A 12,793-nucleotide genomic window follows, 5' to 3' on the forward strand; every position below is an offset into this window, starting at 1 on the left:
CTGATGGCAATGGAGGGGGCGGGGAGAGATGTTGTGCCGCTGTCAGCTGGTGATGCAGCCTCCGCCCACTCGGAGAGCTCAGCCTCGGACCCGTCAGCTTCATATTCTGTGGTGGCAGTGGACAGGTCCTCCGCCTCACTCCCCTCCGCCTCAGTTCCACTCGATGTGCCAGCCAAGATGTCACCGCTGGCACTGGTGCTCGGTCCCTCCGCTCAGTCTGTGCTGATGTCTCCATCCGTGTCCCCCGACGATGCTGTGGGCAAGGTGAAGAGACAGGAATTAATCATACACCTGTATACATATGTCACATGAGTCCAATCTACATAGGTTACAGTGCATAGCCTGAAAAGAAAGATGAGTAATATCTACAAGACAAGGTACATATGTAGGCCCTGCAACACACAGTTGGTTGACCCACCATGCCACTGAAAAACTATGGAGAGCATGACTGTTAGAGTCGGGGATCTCTGGTTGGCGCAAGGTTGCCCTTGTGTCAAGCAGGAACCCTCTCCTCCACGTCAGGGCGCAGGATAACCCCTCGCGAATGACCCTTGCTCACCCTCTAGGTGCGTGGCGTGAGCAGCCAAGGCGATTCCTCAGGCGTTGTTGGTTAAGCACTTACAATCATACACACAGTAAATACATCAATCCCCCCAGAAACGGACACCAGACTTGGATATATATAAAAATACGCTTCTTTATGTAAAAATAGGTATATATCTCGGCAGACTTATCACAAGACCAATAACGTTTTCGCTATGCCACCAGGTTGTAAAGCAGGCAAATGTTCTTTGTTCGTAGCTTCAAATGGAGACCTTGTAGTCTCTTGCAAATGTTACTTGTGGTTCCAGTACTCACAGAGATCGGCTCCTGCGAACGGGGAAATAAGGCGTTGCGGGCCCCGAGCCCGATACTGGAACTTCTTTCGTGATGTGGAGAGTCGGCACAGGTCGGTGCGACTCTCAGCTTGGGAAGTGTTCTTGGGTCCTCAATCAGCAGGTGTGGGCAAGTAGGCAGGCGCGGCCAGCGACCCTTTAGCACGGCGGTGCAGGAGGGTCTCCACAACGGGGGCGGCGCGGCCTGAGATGTCCGGGGATAGCGAAGCGGGGTCGCAGGGCACGGTCAGTGCAGCTGTTTGACCCGGCATAGATCACAGTCGTCGGACGGTTTCCGGCGGGAGGGGTGATAGCACGGTCAGCGCGCTCCAGTAGCAGGCGGTGACAGGGATGCAGGCGGCCTGGCCCGGGGACAGAGAGCGGCTCTGGACGGAGCGGGGCTCTCACGGGTTTGAGGCAGGCAAGCTTCTGAGTGTCACGGCCCTAGGAGGGGCGATGAGGGGCGCAGTCTCTTTCCAGCGGGATGCACACACGGCTCGAATTGGAGGACGAGCAAGAAGCACAGAGAACCCACTGTTCCTGGGGTTCAGTTCAGGGGGCAAGCTCAGATCAAGCCCTTGGAGAATGTTCAAGCACAAAGTAGCAAAGTCTTTTCAGTAAGTCTCTTCCTCTCCTTTCTCAGCAAGGCAAGCAGCAGGCCAGCTCCTCCAGCGTCTTCTTCTCCTTCTAGTCGGGCAGAGGTTCTTTGTGGTAAACAGGATTCTGATTTCTTAGGAGCCAGGCTCCTACTTTTATACCATGATTCTTTTGTTCTTTAGCGCCAGGGGGCCTAGGCCTGGCTCAGTCCAGTTCTGGAGCACTTTGTTATGGTGACTCTGCTCTTTCCTTTCAGCAGCAGGGCAGAGACATCAGCCGCCCCACAGGGGGTGGCGCCGGCTTTGTGGTGGCAGAGCACAGGGCTATTCAAGAGTCAAGGTGTACTCCTCCCACCCATCCAGGTGTCACCTCTCTACCCACCACCTGGCAGCCAACCTGTCTCTGGGGATCCCCCCACCCTGCTCCTTACTGTTGCTAGGCAGAACACACACACACAGCAGAGGCGGACTGAGATGGTCAGGTCAGTAAATACTAACTTTCTAAAAGTAGTATTTACAAACCCAGGATATTAAAATAACCTTTACTACAAGAAGTATTTTATCATCCTGAGTTCAGGCATACTAAACTTGACACTTCTACCATGCTCTCTGAGTCTACTGGGGTCACAGCGTTGGCGTGATCCCGGCAGCCCATTCTGGCCTATGGAGAGCAGGTAGCCTTCAATAGTGAAGAACGGAAATGGCTGTAATTCACTACTAAGACATGCCACACACATCAGGGCATGTCCTACCTTATGCCTACAATGCACCCTGCCCTTGGGCCTACCAGAGGGGTGGCTAATATGTAGGTAAGGGAAGGTTTAGGGACTGGCAAGTGGGGGCACTTGCGCAGTCAGCGCGACGGTCCCGGACCGCGCACAGGGTCTGCGGTGGCAGACCCTAGACACACTTTACAAGGCCGCTTCCGTGGGTGGCGCAACCAGCGCTGCAAGCCCACCAGCAGCATTGGCATTCACAAGCCCTGGCACCCCTGGTGCACTTTACTGGGGACTGACAGTGAATCCAATAAACCAATCATGAACATCAATTACAGGTACACTTTACCTAGGGAGCACTTGCACTGCGGCACGGATTAGCCGTGGCGCAGTGCCCTGAGCGGACAACACCAGCAAAACAATCGAGGCACACCATCAAAAAGTGGAAGGGAAACCCACGCCAAGGTGCCAGGTCTAACACGTGTCCCCTCCAGCTGAAATGTGGGGAGAACTACCCTTGCCCAGGGGGTTCCTCGTCACTAAGGCGGAAATACCTGGACAGACCGTCAGCGTTGGCGTGATCTGTACCAGGACGGTGTTCCACCGTAAAGTCCATACCCTGTAGGGAGATGGACCACCTCAACAGCTTCGGGTTCTCACCCCTCATTTGCATCAACCATCTGAGGGGCCTGTGGTCCGTCTGAACCCGGAAGTGAGACCCAAACAAGTAGGGTCTTAGCTTCTTCAGCGCCCAGACCACAGCAAATGCTTCTCGCTCAATTGCACTCCACCTACTTTCCCGTGGAAGTAACCTCCTACTGATGAAGGCTACGGGTTGGTCCCAGCCCTCCTCAGTCATCTGTGAGAGCACAGCCCCTACACCATGCTCTGAAGCGTCTGTCTGTACTAGGAATTCCCTGGAGAAGTCAGGGGCCAAGAGCACGGGCGCCGTGCACATGGCAGTCTTCAGGGTGTCGAAAGCTTTCTGACAGGTGTCAGTCCAAATCACGTTCCTGGGCTGCTTCTTGGAAGTCAGCTCTGTCAAGGGGGCAACGATCGTTCCATAGCCCTTGACAAACCTCCTGTAGTACCCAGTGAGCCCCAGGAAGGCCCTCACTGCGGTCTGCGTCTTGGGGGGTTCCCAAGCCAGGATGGTCTCGATTTTGGGTTGCAAGGGTGCCACCTTGCCACTCCCCACTTGGTGTCCCAAGTACACCACGGAACCCTGCCCGATCTGGCACTTGCTTGCCTTGATCGTGAGGCCTGCTCGGCGCAGAGCCATCAACACTTCCCAGAGGTGGCGCAGGTGTTCGGGCCAGGTGGCACTGAACACCGCGATGTCATCCAGGTAGGCGGCACTGAACGCATCCAGCCCAACCAGTACCTGGTTGACCAACCTCTGAAAGGTGGCAGGGGCATTCTTCATTCCAAATGGCATGACTCGGAACTGGAAGTGCCCATCTGGAGTAGAGAATGCTGACCTCTCTTTGGCCCCTTCGGTCAAGGCGATCTGCCAGTACCCAGACGTTAAATCAAACGTGCTGAGGAACCGGGCAGCCCCCAGCCGATCAATGAGCTCATCAGCTCTGGGGATGGGGTGCGCGTCAGTCTTCGTTACTGAATTGAGTCCTCTGTAGTCCACACAGAACCGGAGTTCAGGTGTGGCTCCCGGCGCAGCAGCCTTTGGGACCAAGACCACGGGGCTGGACCAAGGACTGCTGGAGGACTCAACCACCCCTAGCGCAAGCATCTTGGAGACCTCCTCCTTGATGCAAGCTCTGACCCTGTCAGTTACTCTGTAAGCCTTGTGCTTCACAGGTAAGCTGTCTCCTGTGTCCACATCATGGACGCACCAATCTGTGACACCAGGAACCAGGGAGAATCGGTCGGAAAACTGTCCCAGCAAGTGGCGGCAATCCTCCTGTTGTTCGGGCGTCAGGGTGGGTGAGAGGTTAACTCCATCCACTGACCCATCTTTCTCAGAGGCCACTAAGAGGTCAGGAAGAGGCTCGGTCTCCTCTTCCATTCCATCATCAGTGGCCAGCAGCATGCCCACTTCGGTCCTCTCTAAGTGGGGCTTAAGGCGGTTAACATGTAGGACCCTCAAAGGGTTCCTGGGAGACCGCATGTCCACCAAGTAGGTGATAGGACTTTTGCGCTCCACAACCTCAAATGGACCTGTCCACTTATCCTGAAGTGCACAAGGCTCCACTGGGGCCAAGACCCACACCTTTTGTCCAGGTTGAAGCTCTACCAGAGTGGCATTCCGGTCGTACCACCGCTTCATCTCCTCCTGGCTGGCTTCCTGATTTGCCTCAGCAAGTTGCCTGAAACGCCGAGTCTGGTTTCGGAAGGCCAGCATGTAACTATATACATTCTGGGGAGGTTTCCTGGGAGATTGCTCCCAGCCTTCCTTTACCAAACTCAGAGGTCCTCTTACCGGGTGACCATACAGAAGCTCAAAGGGGCTGAACCCTAGAGACTTCTGCGGCACCTCTCGGTAAGCGAAGAGCAGGCATGGCAAGAGGACGTCCCACTTACGCCTCATTGGACCGTCCAGGCCCATGATCATGCCTTTGAGGGTTCGGTTGAATCTCTCAACCAACCCATTTCCTTGGGGGTGGTAAGGAGTGGTGAACTTGTAAGTTACCCCACACTCCTTCCACAGGGATTTCATATATGTGGATATGAAATTGGTCCCCCTGTCGCTCACCACCTCTAGAGGGAATCCCACTCGGGAGAAAATTCCCATCAGTGCCCGTCCCACCACGGGGGCCGTCACTGTCCTCAGCGGGATGGCTTCAGGGTACCGGGTGGCATGGTCCACCAAGACCAGGATGAACCTGTTGCCCAGGGCTGTCTTGGGGTCCAGAGGCCCCACAATATCAATACCCACTCGTTGGAATGGCGTACCGACCACAGGGAAAGGTTGCAGAGGAGCCTTGTGCTTCCCTCCGCTCTTACCACTTGCCTGGCAAGTCTGACAGGTTCTGCAGTAGGAATCTGAATTCTTATGCATTTGGGGCCAGTAAAAGTGGGTGACAAGCCTGTCATAGGTCTTGTCCATCCCCAAATGTCCTGCTAAAGGCACATCGTGAGCCAGCCCCAGTAGGAAGGTTCTGAACTTCTGGGGTACCACCAGCACACGGGCTGACCCAGGTTCAGCAGCCTTAGGCTCGGAATACAGGAGGTCACTCTCCCAGTACACGTAGTGTGTTTTGGCCTGAACACCATTGGCCTGGTCTGCAGCCTGCTGCCGCATACCCACGAGAGAAGGGCATTCTTTCTGCTCCCTGCAGAATTCCTCCCTGGAGGGGCCTCCTTCTTGCTGCCAATGGGTCAGCTCAGGCAGATCTCCCAGTTCGGCAATCTGTTCCCCGGTAGGCTCCAGAGCATCCCCCTCAGGGTCTACTTCCTCCTGGGCCGTGGGAACTTCGGGGGCCGGTTTCCCGCGCCTCCTGCGCCTTCTCCCTAAGGCCGGTTCCTGGACCTCTCCCTCAGGCTCCAGGACCCTCTCAACACCCCTACTGGCTGCCATGGACCGGGTGGTCACGCACGCCCAGTCGGGTAGACCCACCATCCTCAGATGCGTGGTCTTTTCCACCTTTTCCCAAGGGGAACTCTCCAGGTCGTTCCCTAGCAGACAGTCTACAGGCATGTCAGTTCTCACAGCGACTTGTAGAGTACCAGAGACCTCCCCCCACTCAAAGGGAACTTGAGCCATTGGACAACGACTCTCTACGTTGTCAGCATTGACAACCCTACAGTAGGCATTGGGTACAATTTGCTCTTGAGACACCAGGTGTTGCCTCACCGAGGTCACGCTGGCTCCCGTATCTCTAAGAGCCTCAACCTTCTTTCCATTGATGGTCACCACCTGCCCATATTTCTTAGTGTTAGAGGGCAGGTAGGTTACAGGGACCATCTCACTGTCTCCTAGCGAGACTAGGGTCATATGCCCGGGACCCCCACCCTCCTGGACTGCTACCTCCTCCCCAAAGTTAACACTAGCTACTTGCCGGGGTGGAGCACCAGTGGGGGCGGTCTTACCAAACAGGCGACACTTAGGATCAGAGGCAATGTGACCCGGGTCACCACACCTATAACAATTGAAGGGCCCCTTTGGAACAGGTCTACCTGTCGGGCCCCGTTCTGCTGCGGGGGTGGGGGAGGCTGAGAACCCTTCTGCTGGTTCCCTTGGGAATTACTTTGGGGGCCTTTTTGGAACCCCTTCTGCTTACCCTTGTCCCCCCCACTCTTCTGCTGGGGACCCTGCCCACCTTTGGCGGAGTCTCCCACTTGACCCTTGTGGACCCTGGTGCTGAGCCAGCGGTCCGCCTCCTCAGCAAGCTTCCTCGGGTTGGACAGCTTGCTATCTATCAGGTGCTGGCGTAGCTCAGGAAAACATTGACTGGACAAGTGCTCCCATGCAATTAAATCAAGCAGCCCTTGATAATCATTCACTTTGCTACCCTTCACCCAACCATCCAGCGCTCTGCAGAAAAAGGTCACATACTCCACATACGTACTCTCAGGGATCTTCTTGGTCTCCCTGAACCTTTGTCTATATAGCTCAGGAGTTAACCCATACCTGGTCATTAAAGCTTCCTTCATATGGGGGTATGAGGTCTGGACTTCTAAGGGCAAATCTAACAGTGTGTCCCGCCCTTCCGCAAGGAACCTTCCCCACAACCCCGCTCCCCAGTCTTTCTCAGGGACCCGGTGTGAGGACATGGCCACCTCGTAGGCTCTAAACCACTGCCCTATGTCATCCTTTCTAAAATACTCCTTTACTACATCTTTGGGGATGTATACCTTGGACTCTACCTGCGCTGGTGGAGTGCTGCCACCAGAAGGAGCGGTGTCCAAACTTTTCGCCTTCAGCTCCAACTCCTTCAATCTTATATCATGATCCATTTGGCGTTGTTGTGCCTCCAGGGCCAACTTCTGCTTTTCCATTTCCATTCGTCCTGCCAACTTTGCCATCTCCATTGCATGCGCCCTGTCGGCTGCCCTGTCTGCCAGCTCCTCTGGTGACCGGACTCTGCTGGGTTCCTCAAGGTTGTCGGGTGGAACGATGTCCCCCGCATTCCGTAGGTCTCGTGACTCCTTCCAGGCTCTCAACGCCTTGGTGTACTGGGGCTTCCTCTTGCATCCAGCATGGGGGACTCTGAATTGTACACTGTAGCCTTTCAAGTGCTCCATCGTGTAGCCTTCCAGTCTCTCCCAATCCACCTCATCTATTCCAGAAATCACAGAGAGTGCTCTTCCAGCGGAGTGCGAGCCAGGCATGGTTGCAGTACTGGCAGATGTCTCAACAAAGTTCAACAATTACAAACCTGTGGCTGCGTTATTTGGTCTGCTCTCACTATCTGGTGATTAATAATTCACTGTATGCAAATTACAAGTGCAAATCCGAAATCCCAACCGCTGCCAACAATGTTAGAGTCGGGGATCTCTGGTTGGCGCAAGGTTGCCCTTGTGTCAAGCAGGAACCCTCTCCTCCACGTCAGGGCGCAGGATAACCCCTCGCGAATGACCCTTGCTCACCATCTAGGTGCGTGGCGTGAGCAGCCAAGGCGATTCCTCAGGCGTTGTTGGTTAAGCACTTACAATCATACACACAGTAAATACATCAATCCCCCCAGAAACGGACACCAGACTTGGATATATATAAAAATACGCTTCTTTATGTAAAAATAGGTATATATCTCGGCAGACTTATCACAAGACCAATAACGTTTTCGCTATGCCACCAGGTTGTAAAGCAGGCAAATGTTCTTTGTTCGTAGCTTCAAATGGAGACCTTGTAGTCTCTTGCAAATGTTACTTGTGGTTCCAGTACTCACAGAGATCGGCTCCTGCGAACGGGGAAATAAGGCGTTGCGGGCCCCGAGCCCGATACTGGAACTTCTTTCGTGATGTGGAGAGTCGGCACAGGTCGGTGCGACTCTCAGCTTGGGAAGTGTTCTTGGGTCCTCAATCAGCAGGTGTGGGCAAGTAGGCAGGCGCGGCCAGCGACCCTTTAGCACGGCGGTGCAGGAGGGTCTCCACAACGGGGGCGGCGCGGCCTGAGATGTCCGGGGATAGCGAAGCGGGGTCGCAGGGCACGGTCAGTGCAGCTGTTTGACCCGGCGTAGATCACGGTCGTCGGACGGTTTCCGGCGGGAGGGGTGATAGCACGGTCAGCGCGCTCCAGTAGCAGGCGGTGACAGGGATGCAGGCGGCCTGGCCCGGGGACAGAGAGCGGCTCTGGACGGAGTGGGGCTCTCACGGGTTTGAGGCAGGCAAGCTTCTGAGTGTCACGGCCCTAGGAGGGGCGATGAGGGGCGCAGTCTCTTTCCAGCGGGATGCACAAACGGCTCGAATTGGAGGACGAGCAAGAAGCACAGAGAACCCACTGTTCCTGGGGTTCAGTTCAGGGGGCAAGCTCAGATCAAGCCCTTGGAGAATGTTCAAGCACAAAGTAGCAAAGTCTTTTCAGTAAGTCTCTTCCTCTCCTTTCTCAGCAAGGCAAGCAGCAGGCCAGCTCCTCCAGCGTCTTCTTCTCCTTCTAGTCGGGCAGAGGTTCTTTGTGGTAAACAGGATTCTGATTTCTTAGGAGCCAGGCTCCTACTTTTATACCATGATTCTTTTGTTCTTTAGCGCCAGGGGGCCTAGGCCTGGCTCAGTCCAGTTCTGGAGCACTTTGTTATGGTGACTCTGCTCTTTCCTTTCAGCAGCAGGGCAGAGACATCAGCCGCCCCACAGGGGGTGGCGCCGGCTTTGTGGTGGCAGAGCACAGGGCTATTCAAGAGTCAAGGTGTACTCCTCCCACCCATCCAGGTGTCACCTCTCTACCCACCACCTGGCAGCCAACCTGTCTCTGGGGATCCCCCCACCCTGCTCCTTACTGTTGCTAGGCAGAACACACACACACAGCAGAGGCGGACTGAGATGGTCAGGTCAGTAAATACTAACTTTCTAAAAGTAGTATTTACAAACCCAGGATATTAAAATAAACTTGACTACAAGAAGTATTTTATCATCCTGAGTTCAGGCATACTAAACTTGACACTTCTACCATGCTCTCTGAGTCTACTGGGGTCACAGCGTTGGCGTGATCCCGGCAGCCCATTCTGGCCTATGGAGAGCAGGTAGCCTTCAATAGTGAAGAACGGAAATGGCTGTAATTCACTACTAAGACATGCCACACACATCAGGGCATGTCCTACCTTATGCCTACAATGCACCCTGCCCTTGGGCCTACCAGAGGGGTGGCTAATATGTAGGTAAGGGAAGGTTTAGGGACTGGCAAGTGGGGGCACTTGCGCAGTCAGCGCGACGGTCCCGGACCGCGCACAGGGTCTGCGGTGGCAGACCCTAGACACACTTTACAAGGCCGCTTCCGTGGGTGGCGCAACCAGCGCTGCAAGCCCACCAGCAGCATTGGCATTCACAAGCCCTGGCACCCCTGGTGCACTTTACTGGGGACTGACAGTGAATCCAATAAACCAATCATGAACATCAATTACAGGTACACTTTACCTAGGGAGCACTTGCACTGCGGCACGGATTAGCCGTGGCGCAGTGCCCTGAGCGGACAACACCAGCAAAACAATCGAGGCACACCATCAAAAAGTGGAAGGGAAACCCACGCCAAGGTGCCAGGTCTAACAATGACACAATAGCAAATGACATGAAATAGATTTTGACAGAGGAGCCAGGCTCTGGGGACAATCCAGCACTGCATCTGCACCACACAGCGTTGCCGAAAATAGGGATGAGCAGGGACCATATCCATGAACTTTAGGCACACGCTGCATAGGTAATACTGAAAACATGCCCACCATGACTGGCTCACTGCACCTTGAGTGTATGTCCAGACAAACATCACACACTGGCCAGACCTAGCAAGGAGATTTCAGGTTTTGACATGTAGGCTTTGCCCGCACCAACCACCCCCTACATGAGACAATTTGTTGAGACACAGGAAGCACTTACATCTCTTAGTCTGGGTGAAATACACATGGGCTGGAAAAATGCAAGATTGGACACAAAATACCCAAGGTGCGCCTGTCCAAATAATCATGTACAAATGGGCATCATCAGATGATTGTAACAAGACACACAGGCACTGGCCACCGTGAGTATGAACAAGGAAAATCAGGTCCGACTGTACAGTGGACACTTGTACTACATTTTACGTCAATATACATGGTGCCAGGGGACAATGGCACAGAGCACAACCTATGCTGTAGACACTGAGAGTGTCCACATTTTGTGATGACACACATGACACCTAGGAAAATATGCCCCAGGGGACAGTAGTGGCCACACAACTCCATGGTCCTGAATGGGAATGACTGCAACACACGCCACCATCCCTGCACTATGCGTATCGCACACTCATGCACATCATGTAACAGGCCACAACATAGGACATGCGTGCTGTAAGGCATGACACTTGAGAGACTAACTCCCATGTCTGGACTCAGCATTAGTGCCAACTGACATGGAACCCACAAGTACTGAACTGGACAGGGCACAGGCAAGGTCCCAAAACCTGTTACACACCACCCCCACACATGATGCTACAGGCATTGTTCACGTGGATAAACTGCCAGCCTAGATAACCTTGTGAAGGAGTGACTACACACAGACCAGGGAACACATTGCAAGGAGGGGAAGGGAGGCAGGAGAGCACTGCTATACTGTGGGTAACAGGATCTGCACAGCACCTTTAAACCCTGGCAGTGTATCCATGCAACGGCGCACTTACAAATGCTGGTGACACACAACAAACACACTTGTACCTACCCCCTTCCTGCTGCTGCTTCTCCTGTAAGCGCCTGTCCAAGTCTGGAAAGACCACCGCAAGCACACACTTGTGGATGTGGGTCAGACGGCGGCGCCCACGGTTCTTATGGGTCTCAGGTGAGTCCCCCAGCAGGACCCGTGTGATCCTCCGCGTCCAGCACCGGATAGCCTGCCAGCGTTTTCTCACCTGGGCCAGGCGCCGCTTGCGACCCTCCGTCCTCCTCGCGGCACTGACGGCGTTCATCCAGATCTGCTTCTTGGCAGAGGCGCCTACCTGTGAGGATGAACAAGTGACACTACATAAATACACCTGGCACATGTCACAGAGACACATATTAGAACAAATTTTCTGGTTACAACAAGGCATAGTATGCATCCAACGCATTGCACCTTTGTCATAGGGACATTATCCTCTGGGGAAGGGCAAAAGCAGTACGTGCCATTGAAAGTACACAGGTGGAATGAGGGCAACGACACAATCAATGATCCAGGCTCACACTGTGCATCACAAGCTACACCAGGATTATGTGCAGCACCTCAAAGCAGTCACATGCCACAGGCCACTGACGCTACCTCAGCAGAGTACACAGACACACACAGGCACAGGACATTCACCTGCCATTGCCAAATTCAGCTACAAACCTCACTCTGCACATGTGCCACTAGACGGGGGGGCTCACAGGTGTGGGGCTGGCTCTGCACGTCAGACACACAGCACTGCTCCCTGCTCACATCAGATGGGCAGGGTATATCCATCCCTCATGCAGCTTGGGTGCTACACTCCACATATGCACCCACCCACATGACAGGGGACTTACACACACACCGATGTCCAGGGTACGAACACATCATGTGGACACTCTCAGCACAGGTACACAGAACTAACACACATCTGTGGGTACAGTCACCTGTCACACTGGGCTGACTACATAATCACATGAGGACTGTAGAGGCTACATTCCCAGGAGGACAAGACAGGCAGAATGTGGCATGCACCATGCAGTCATTGTCACAGTAAACACAATGCAAGTGAGGACGGCAGACATGCACCACAGCATGCTCTGGCTGGGAGACATCAGGCATTCCCCCCCCCGGAACCCCCCCTACAGTACATTGCATGTGTGTCACACCTGGACACAATGCCAGAAGTCACAGTCACAAAAAAGCGACACAGTCTGTGCTAGTGGACTCTGCACTCACCTGATACCCTGGTCGCCCATACAGCAGGGGGTACTGTGGGAGAATCACATCCAGCAATGCCAGGTTCTCCTCCAGGGTGAAAGGCTGGGCCCTCTCCACAGACCTTGACATGGTTCCAGGGAATCACGAGCAGCAGCTGGGTCGTAGAATCCAAAGATGTGCAGGCAAGTGCTCTCTCATGGGACCTGGCTGCCTTATATCTGCCTTGCTGGCCTGTTTCATGCACAGGAGTACAGAGTGATTGGTCACTCACATTTGCATCCTATGTTTCCTCCAATCCCTTTAAACCTAGCACAGTCAGTGGGTTTTTATTGTTTTTTTTCTTGAGCATGATGTCAACTCCACAACCACTTTGCAACAAAGTAGATTCATTCAAACCGACTTTTGCTGTGCACCTGCAGAAAAAAATTCATACTTTAAACTTGGTCTCCATGACAACCAGCATGCATGTAGGCCTTTATACTTGTCCCTCATGTGTCCCCTATGTAATTTGGAGATTCACACACAGGTACGGTGCGTTCCGGGGCCCTAGGGCACCCCAAATGCATAGCAATGGCCCGTACAGGCGTGTGTACGGTCCGTATCACTATGGGTACGCATACGCGAG

The sequence above is a fragment of the Triturus cristatus genome, chromosome 1_1 (assembly GCF_964204655.1).
Source record: "Triturus cristatus chromosome 1_1, aTriCri1.1, whole genome shotgun sequence".
In the NCBI taxonomy this organism is placed as follows: domain Eukaryota; kingdom Metazoa; phylum Chordata; class Amphibia; order Caudata; family Salamandridae; genus Triturus; species Triturus cristatus.